Genomic DNA, 9,968 nt, shown 5'->3' with positions numbered 1-9,968 from the left:
GTTAACTGTGCTACACACAGTAACAACAGTTACTGGCCAATTATTTGTAGAACTGGTGTGATAAACCTGTGGCCCCCAACACCACAGATTGAAGCAGGGTGTTATCTGAGTATACTTTTATAAGTGTATTTGTGTCCTGCAACAATATTGCCTCTTTTGCTGTGTTAACTCTGATACACACAGTGCCAAACTCACTGGCCAATTTTTTGAACAACTGGTGTGATAAACCAGTGGCCCCCAATACCACATATTGAAGTGGGGTGTTATTTAACAGTATACTTTTCTAAGAGTGTATTTTAGTCCTGCAAAAATTTGGCCTCTTTTGCTGTGTTAACTGTGCTACACACAGTAACAACAGTTACTGGCCAATTATTATTAGAACTGTGTGATAAACCTGTGGCCCCCCAATACTACAGATTGAAGCGAGGTGTTATATACCTTTTTCCAGATATACTGCGATTCTCTAGAGACTTTTGTCACAGGGTAATTTAAAAAATGACAGGCAGAGGAAGAGGCAGGCCCTTCCGCAGGGGTGGTAGGGGTAGGGCAGGAGCAGTAGGCTGGAGCCAAAGTGTGAAGTTTCAGAAGGTGCGTTTCATTACGTCAAAGGACGCATCAGACTTAGTTGAGTGGCTCACTCAGCCTTCCTCTTCTGCACCCTCCTCATCCTCTCTATCTAGACCCTCTTCACTCTCTGCTGTGTGCACCCCCAAAGACACCACCACAAACACCACCACCGACACCACCATATACCCTCCACTTGAGTCACTGGAATTATTTTCCGATCCATCACAAAATATTTGTGATGCACAGCCATCTTTGGCATCGGATCAGGAAGAGGAGGTAGCAACAGCCGCCACTCAGCAGTCTGACGACAGTACCCAGATCAGCCCAAGGAGGTTTGTCCCCACTGTTGCTGCCTACTCCGAGATCTCGAATGTTAGTGGTGGGGAAGTTGGCGTGGATGATGACGTGTCCATGGACGTCACGTGGGTGGCCACAAGAGAGGAAGAGGAGGGGAGTTCAGAGGGTGAGACGGACAAGGAGATAGGGAGGAGAGGCAGGCAGAACTTGCATTGCGCAAGAGGTACAAAACAGATTACAAATGTATCAGGAGCGAGCCATCAACCATGTACAGTCACATCTGGCGCTCCCAGGACACAGACACATGGCTCCGCAGTGTGGGCTTTTTTAATGTGTCCGTTGCTGATCGGTGTTGCCATCTACAGCCTTTGCAGTCAACGCATAAGTTGCTTTAAGCCCAACACTTACCTAGGGACGACCACCTTAAGAAGGCCCTGAACTCCCATCACAGAGCCCAGTGGGAGCAACACCGTCAGAACCCACAAAGCCACACTCCAGGCTCTCACTGTCCAGCATAGTCTCCATTCTCCTCACAATTGTCCTCCACTCCACCTTCCATGATGCCGTTGTCACGTTGTTCTGGAAAAAGGCAGGCTTCTGTGGCCCAAATGTCAGAACGGAAAAAATGATGGTGCCGGATAACCCTCTTGCCCAACGTTTGACTGCTGGCTTGTCAGAACTGATAGCCCTCCAACTACTGCCATATCAACTGGTGGACTCGGAGGCCTTTCATAAATTTGTGGCCATTGGAACACCACAATGGAAGGTCCCAGGCAGGAAATATTTCTCGCAGAAGGGCATTCCAGAGCTGTATGGCCATGTTCAGCGGCAAGTGAATATATCTCTGGCACACAGTGTCGGTGCCAAGATACATCTGACCACAGACACATGGTCTAGCAAACACAGGCAGGGAAGGTATATCACTTTACTGCCCACTGGGTGAACCTTCTGACGGAGGTCAAGCATGTAACCCGTGGCACTCATGTAGATTTGGTTGTACCGCCACGGATTGCATGCAGGCCTGCCTCTTCTTCTCCTCCTCCTCCATCCTCCCCCTCCTCCTCGGCTGACTTCTCTTTTTCCGCTGCTACCGTCTCTTCCGCTGCGCCGCCCAAGATCCCCAGAACCTATTCCACATGCCAGGTGAGACGTTGCCATGCTGTGCTGCGTCTGTTGTGCCTGGAAGCCAAGAGCCACACTGGTCCTGCACTCCTTTCAGCTTTGCGTTCACAGACAGATCAGTGGCTGACACCGCTCAATTAGACAGTTGGTAAAGTGGTGTGCGACAACGGTGCCAATCTGCTGAGCGAGCTGAAACAGGGCAAAATAACACACGTGCCATGCATGGCACCCATCCTGAACTTGGTTGTGCAGCGATTCGTTGCCAAATACCCTGGGGTCCAGGACGTCTTGCGGCAGGCCAGAAAAATCTCGGGCCATTTCAGAAGATCTTACACAGCCATGGCTCGCCTTGCTGGCATTCAGAGGTGACACAATCTGCCCATCAAGCATCTTATTTGTGACTGCCCGACGCAACGTTTCATATGCTTGATAGGCTGCTCCAGCAGAAACGTGCAGTTAACGACTACCTGTACGAACTGTGCGGCAGGACAGGTTCTGGGGAGCTTGGGTTTTTTTCACCTCGCCAGTGGCTGCTCATGCGGGACGCATGCAGACTTCTGCGGCCATTCGATGTGATCACCAAACTGGTCAGTCACGGCCAGGGCGCCATCAGTGACATCGTACCTTACGCCTTCTTTCTGAAGCGTGCATTGCGTCGTGTCATTGATCAAGCCGTCGAGGAGCAAGAGCAGGAAGATGAGGAAGTCGCAATGTTGGATGAATTCCCAGTTGGTGCTTCTCCATCTGAGACAAGTCAACAACAGGAGTCTGAAGAGGAGTCAGAGGAGGATGGTGCCGGGGCGTATGAGGAGCAAGAAGAGCATGCTTTAAACCTTTCTGGAAACCCTGGTGTTATGCGTGGATGGCGGGAGGAGAACGAGGACGACATTATCCTGGATGATGAGCTGGAGCCAGGCCACTACACTGCTTCCAGTTTAGTGCGAATGGGGGCCTTCATGCTCCAGTGTTTTAAGGGGGACCCCCGTATAAAAAGCATAAAAGGCAAGGACCAGTACTGGGTGACAATGTACTTAGACCCCCCCCCGGTACAAACAAAAAATGGCGGAAATGTTACCAGCATCACAGAGGGCGGTCAGAATGCAGCACTTCCAGGCCTTGCTGTGAGAAATTCTGCATTCTGCTTTTGCGTGCGCTGGCAGAGGAATTTCCAGTCACAGAGAGACATTTGCGGGTAATTCAACCGCCCCATGCAAGAAGAGGGATGTTTGAAGACGTCTTGTTCACTTCAGATATGAGATCCTTCTTTCAGCCGACCCATCGACAGCTGTACTCCGGATCCAGCATCAGGGAACGCCTAGACCGACAGGTGTCCGACTACATCAGCCGATGTGGAAGCTCTGAGGAGTGATGAACCCCTGGACTACTGGGTGGGCAGACTTGACCTCTGGCCAGAGCTTGCACAATTTGCAATGAAACTGTCCCCCGTCCCGTGTCCTGTCCGAAAGGACGTTCAGCGCAGCAGGGGGGATCATGACCGATAAGCGCACTCACCTAGCTCATGACCATGTAGACTACCTCACATTTATAAAAATGAATGAGGCATGGATCTCTGAGGAATTCAACACATGTGACCAGTAGACCATGTTTCATTGAAATTCCTCATGACAGGCCACAAATACCTGCCCGACCGCCATCCACCCACAACAATTCCTGGTTCTTGTCTTCGTTAAATACAGCGGCATAAAAGGCATTTCATGTCCAGTGAATGCCTAATTTTTGGGGCCTTTCATGGCCGACACTTACTTATTTATCCTGTGACTGCCTAATGTACCTTCAGCCACAGAATACAACGTTCTTAGCTGTCAGGTAAACCCATGTTGGCTAATTTTTCAGGCCAATACTGGCCGACACTTACTTCTGTATCCTGTGAATGCCTAATGTATCTTCCGCCACAGAATACAACGTTCTTAGCTGTCAGGTAAACCCATGTGGGCTAATTTTTGGGGCCAATACTGGCCGACACTTACTTCTGTATCCTGTGAATGCCTAATGTACCTTCAGCCACAGAAAACAACATTCCTAGCTGTCAGGTAAACCCATGTGGGCTCATTTTTTGAGCCAATACTGGCCGACACTTACTTATTTATCCTGTGAATGCCTACTGTACCTTCAGCCACAGAATACAACGTTCTTAGCTGTCAGGTAAACCCATGTGGGCTAATTTTGGGGCCAATACTGGCCAACACTTACCTCTGTATCCTGTGAATGCCTAATGTACCTTCAGCCACAGAATAAAACGTTCTTAGCTGTCAGGAAAACCCATGTGGGCTAATTGTTGTGGCCTTTCATTGCCGACACTTACTTATTTATCCTGTGAATGCCTAATTTACCTTCAGCCACAGAATACAATGTTCTAAGCTGTCAGGTAAACCCATGTGGGCTAATTTTTGGGGCCAAAACTGGCCGACACTTACTTCTGTATCCTGTGAATGCATAATGTACCTTCAGCCACAGAATACAACGTTCTTAGCAGTCAGGTAAACCCATGTGGGCTAATTTTTGGGGCCAATACTGGCCGACACTTACTTATTTATCCTGTGAATGCCTAATTTACCTTCAGCCACAGAATACAATGTTCTAAGCTGTCAGGTAAACCCATGTGGGCTAATTTTTTGGGGCCAAAACTGGCCGACACTTACTTCTGTATCCTGTGAATGCATAATGTACCTTCAGCCACAGAATACAACGTTCTTAGCAGTCAGGTAAACCCATGTGGGCTAATTTTTGGGGCCAATACTGGCCGACACTTACTTCTGTATCCTGTGAATGCCTAATGCACCTTCAGCCACAGAATACAACATTCTTAGCTGTCAGTTAAACCCATTTGGGCTAATTTTTGGGGCCTTTCATGCCGACACTTACTTATTTATTCTGTGAATGCCTAATGTGCCTTCAGCCACAGAATACAACTTTCTTAGCTGTCAGGTAAACCCATGTGGGCTAATTTATGGGGCCAATACTGGCCGACACTTACTTCTGTATCCTGTGAATGCCTAATGTACCTTCAGCCACAGAATACAATGTTCTTAGCTGTCAGGTAAACCCATGTGGGCTAATTTTTGGGGCCAATACTGGCCGACACCCACTTCTGTATCCTGTGAATGCCTAATGTATCTTCAGCCACAGAATATAACGTTCTTAGCTGTCAGGTAAATGCATGTGGGCTAATATTTGAGGCCTGGAATGGCTGACACTTACCTCTTTATCCTGAAGATGCCTAATTTTTCCGACTGGAATTGAAAATCAATGGGTCTGTAAACGTTCCGCCAAATTGTGGAATGGATGCGGACCCATTTTACAGATGTGTGAATGGATCCTATTTGTATTTGACATGTATTTACCGGCTGCTGTCAGTTCTGGCTGATTTATGAAAAATAAAAACCTTTTTTTGCTGTAAAAAAAAAAAATATATATATTTTTAGGGCAACTTTTCCAATTGCAATACTTCTGTTATGACATTGTCCATGTGGTGGGACTATTTGTGCACAGCTAGTAAGTCTTTTGTGGCTGCAAATATGACCTAAAGGTTTTTAAAGTTTGCCTCCCATTAAAGTCAATGGGGCCCGCCGCGAACTTGCGGTTCGCGGACATTTGAGAAAATTTGCGGCTGACATTGGCTAACCGCCCCGGCCGATGTTCGTCCATCACTACCTATCAGCTCTAGTTTGTGAGATACAGCATTACTGTTATATATCAGCCTTCACACTGGTTGCCCATCAAAACTCAGGATATGAATCTTGAAAAATACATCAGGATGATTCAGGCAGCATCATCTTGAAGTAGCCATAGCCTCTACAGTGCTTGATCAGGAACAATGAAGTTATATGATTGGAGAGATGGGCCAAATGACCCTCTGTTGAGTTCGCGGCAGAACTTTCGAACATCGCAAACGTTTGGAACCAAATAACGAACCTCATAAAAGTCCTTGGGACCCGAACTGGAAAAATCAAAAGTACCCATTTTGAAAGCTTATATGCAAGTAATTGGGCATACAATGGTTATGGGGTCTGGGTACTGCCCTGGGGGACATGTATCAATGAAAAATAAGTTTGTAAAAAACATCTTTTTTTAAATGAGCATTGATTTACTGATGCTTAAATTTAAACCATAAAAATGAGAAATAACAATAAAAATGAAGAATTCCTGGGGCACATCTGCACTGTGTATAGAGCCTGCTGCAGCAATAATGACATTTATAAAGTCAAAAAAATTACATTTTCCATTCAAGCTTTTTTTTTTTCTAAACTTTGGCTTGGGGAGTCAGTCTGTATGATGAGGCCACAATTTTATGCACTCGGAACAAGATTAGCAATTTTTTTGGATAAGTTCTGGTGTCTCTTTTGCAGACTTTGGATAGAAGTAACAGGTGCAGAAAAATTGGTCTTTGGGTATCGGTGGTGCCTTCACATCATAACTCTATAGAGGTACTCTTGTTGAAAGCAAGAATTGGCCTTGGTGTTAAAAATTGCAATCATATGCCCCTGTCACACAGATGCAGAAAATTGTGTTAATTGTGCCCATGAAACCTAAACCAAAAATTGTTTTCCAGATTAAATCAGCACCCACAAAGCTAGGCAGCCTAGACAGGATTTATGAGATTCCAAATCCAGAATGCACTTAATAAAAAACATCGGCATCAGGGGCTTGATAGGTGCTGCTAATCCAGGACTGATTCATTTTGATAAATGTCAGTCGGTCCACAAAGTCGTTGGACCGATGCGCTCTCTTATCTGTCAGAAAACCTCTGGCAGCACTGAATCCCCATTTGAAAAGCATGCTGGTTGCAGGGCAGCCCAGCAGCTCAATTGGGAAAGTTCTGGCCAGTGGTCTATTCTCATGACCCAGTAACCCAGTGGATCGTTAGCTGGAAAGTTCTCCATGTCTGTTTTCGTCCCTAGATAATCTCCCACCATATCATGCAGACGGTGCCAATAGTAAGTGGAAGCTGACATCCCTGGGCACCGAGGATAAAAAAAATGTTGAAAGGCACCCTCCCTGGGCACCGAGGATTAGAAAAATGTTCTCCACCGCTCCTCTTTTGACCAACAAAAGCCTCAAACCTACGTTTTCACCAGTCTGTAATATACCAGAGTCAGGAAAGGCGTTACATAAACTCCTCTTTAAGGTGTCCTAAAGAGATTTAATCTTCTGCTCCGAGACTTTCCCCTTGTAATGGTGGTTAAGGAGGGTTGCCAACCAATAGTGGTCCTTCTCCTTGATGCCATGTATTCTCGGGTCAAGTTTGTGGAGGCATGAGAAGCAGACTCCTCGGCGTCACTGAGAATTACAGAATCTGGAACTGCCTCCTTCCAGCCACATACTACTACCAAGGGTTCGGGGGATGGAAAACCATTTGTTAAGGGTGGACGTACGTCTAGCTCTGCTTCAATGCCTCCAAAACTGCCAGAATCTTCCTCCACTTCCCTCTACTCTTGTGTGTTCTGTAGAAAGGCAAGAATGGTGTCTGCTTTAGGCGGGCCTTGAGAAGAAAGCAAATCTTCCTTTTCCTCCAGCTACTCTGCCTCGAGTGCCCTGTCTATAATGCCATGCAGGGTCTGCTCCAGCAGGAACACAACAGGGATTGTGTCACTGAATCATGCATTGCCACTGCTAACCATCCTCAAATGGCCTCAAAGGGCCTCCTCAAATGGTGACAGTACAGTGCATGCATCCTTTATCAGCAGCCAATGGCATGGGGAAGTTCTGGAGTTCCCTCCAGATTAAGCCACATGCCTTGGTGGCGTAACAGGTAGAGGCTGAGCCTGGCCACAGGAGTTTTCACTGGATTACGTGAGAAGCTTGATTTTTATTATATGCTTTTTTTTTAACCTAATACATTTGAGTGCATTTTATAAAGTGGGTTCTATGTGATGTGTTGAGCTTAACAACCCAGGTACTGCACTATTGGAGGCTGTTTTTTCTATTTGTTGACTATGATATATGTGTGAGCTGTATGGAGCCATCTTGGAGAGGGAATTTAGTTGTTCTTAAAGTTACCTGAACACTAGAGTTTGGTCCATCAGATTGATCTGCGTTTATGCTTTGTTGCCCCTTAGGTGTCTATATTGGTGGTGAGCTTGTACTTCACCTGGTGAAAGGAGCAAAAGTTGAAAATTGTCGTTACACTGGGATGTCATCTCTATGAAGCACGTTATCAAATAGAGATTTTTTGATTGCACAATCTATAAGAAGCTGTATTATATATTAAATTGGCCTTTCTTTTTAATGACATGTTTGTTTATGGATTTATTGTGCACTGGCACTTTATTTATATGAAACACTTACCTATTTAGTCATTTTTTGTCACTTTCTAGTTATTATTTCTACCTTGATTTAGAATCAGCACGATCACACATTTTAGTATTGATTTAAAGAGAAATTTGCCTGCTATTGTCTAGAGTTGCAGAAGTGCTGCAAGGACCTGGGACTGCTTGCGCTATACTATAATACCTGTCAGTGGAGGCTGCTGAGAGGTCATGAACCATAGCGGGGGTGGAGCAGAAAGGTGAGGAGTGAGGAGGAGCAGAATTGCGTTCCTTTTCTGTGGCTTTCAGGTGCTCTTGCCAATGGGCTGAGTGGTGGGAGGTTAAAGGTCTTGTCAAGCATGTGGTACCCAAATTGCTGGTGTTTTTGTCACGCTTGATGTGCTTGAGGCAAAGTTTTCAATTTCAACGGTGTGATCAGCAAAAAAGGCCCAAACAGCTGAGTTGTGGGACGTGGGGCGGGAGATAATAGCTCCACAGTCTAGTGGAATAGGGTGGCTGCTCTCTACTCTTCCATGATGGCTGCCTCTTTGGGGTTGTTCTTTCCCCTCACTGTCCTCCTCTGCTCTATCCAGCACCCATGCCACATCAGTGACCTCGTCATCATCATCCCCTCTATCCTCATTATCATTGGAGACAACTTGGCAATACGCTGCGGCTGGGGGAACATGACTGCCAATTTGTTGTTTACCAGTGTTCTCCCCTCTCTGTAGGCTCATGTTCCCACCTTCCTCAACCTCATAATCAAGATCTGAATTAAACAATGGCTGTGCATCCTCCAGGAGCTAATGGCTGATGCTGTTTTCAAATAACTTTGCTGACTCCGCCTTGTCTGATGATGGGGCTATGATCGGAGTAGCAGTGGACAAGAAAGCAGAATAAGCCACTCTGGCAGCTGCAGTGGACTGCGCACTAGTCTCTGCTTGGGTGATGAGGAGGATGAGGAAAGTTTAATAGGCCAGTCCATTATCTCCTTTGCCTGTTGTAGCTGCATAGCATGAACAACATCACTAAACAGAGGAAATGATGCCCTGCTTGAGGACAGACCACGTCCACGTTTGCCTTTGGACCCATATGCTACTGGCCCCCTCACAGTGCCATGGGAATGTCTGCCTCTCCTTGTTGGCCTTCCAACAAGGAGAGGCCTTCGGGGGGGGCGCTTATTACAAAATGTAATAAAGATTTGGAAATGTGTACGTGGATGCACTTTATTTAATGGAAAGTGATGTTTGGTGCACTTTACCTTGGTTACTCACTACACAGACACACTCTACTGACACTACAATATACTGCAGTAAAACTGCACTGATTCACTGCAATATACTGTGTTAAATGTGCATTAATGCACTAAAATATACTGCACCGAAATATACTGTGTTAAACATGCACCAACACACTGAAATATACAGCGTTAAATGTGCAGTAAAGCACTGCAATATACTGCGTTAAACGTACAGTAACGCACTGAAATATACAGCATTAATTGTGCAGTAACGCACTCACATATAAAGCGTTAAACGTGCAGTATACCACTGAAATATAGTTCATCAAACGTGCACTAATGCACTGAAATATACTACATTAAACGTGCACTAACGCACTGAAGTATACTGCATTAAACGTACAGTCCATCTGGCTCAACCAATAAGAAACAAAAAACAGTAAAGAAAACCCAACCATACAATCCCACATACACAA

The sequence above is a fragment of the Pelophylax lessonae genome (genome assembly GCF_965119305.1).
Source record: "Pelophylax lessonae genome assembly, chromosome: 4".
Classification (NCBI taxonomy): Eukaryota; Metazoa; Chordata; class Amphibia; order Anura; family Ranidae; genus Pelophylax; species Pelophylax lessonae.
The sequence above is the reverse complement of the archived record's forward strand: the minus strand, read 5'-3'. Positions refer to the sequence as shown.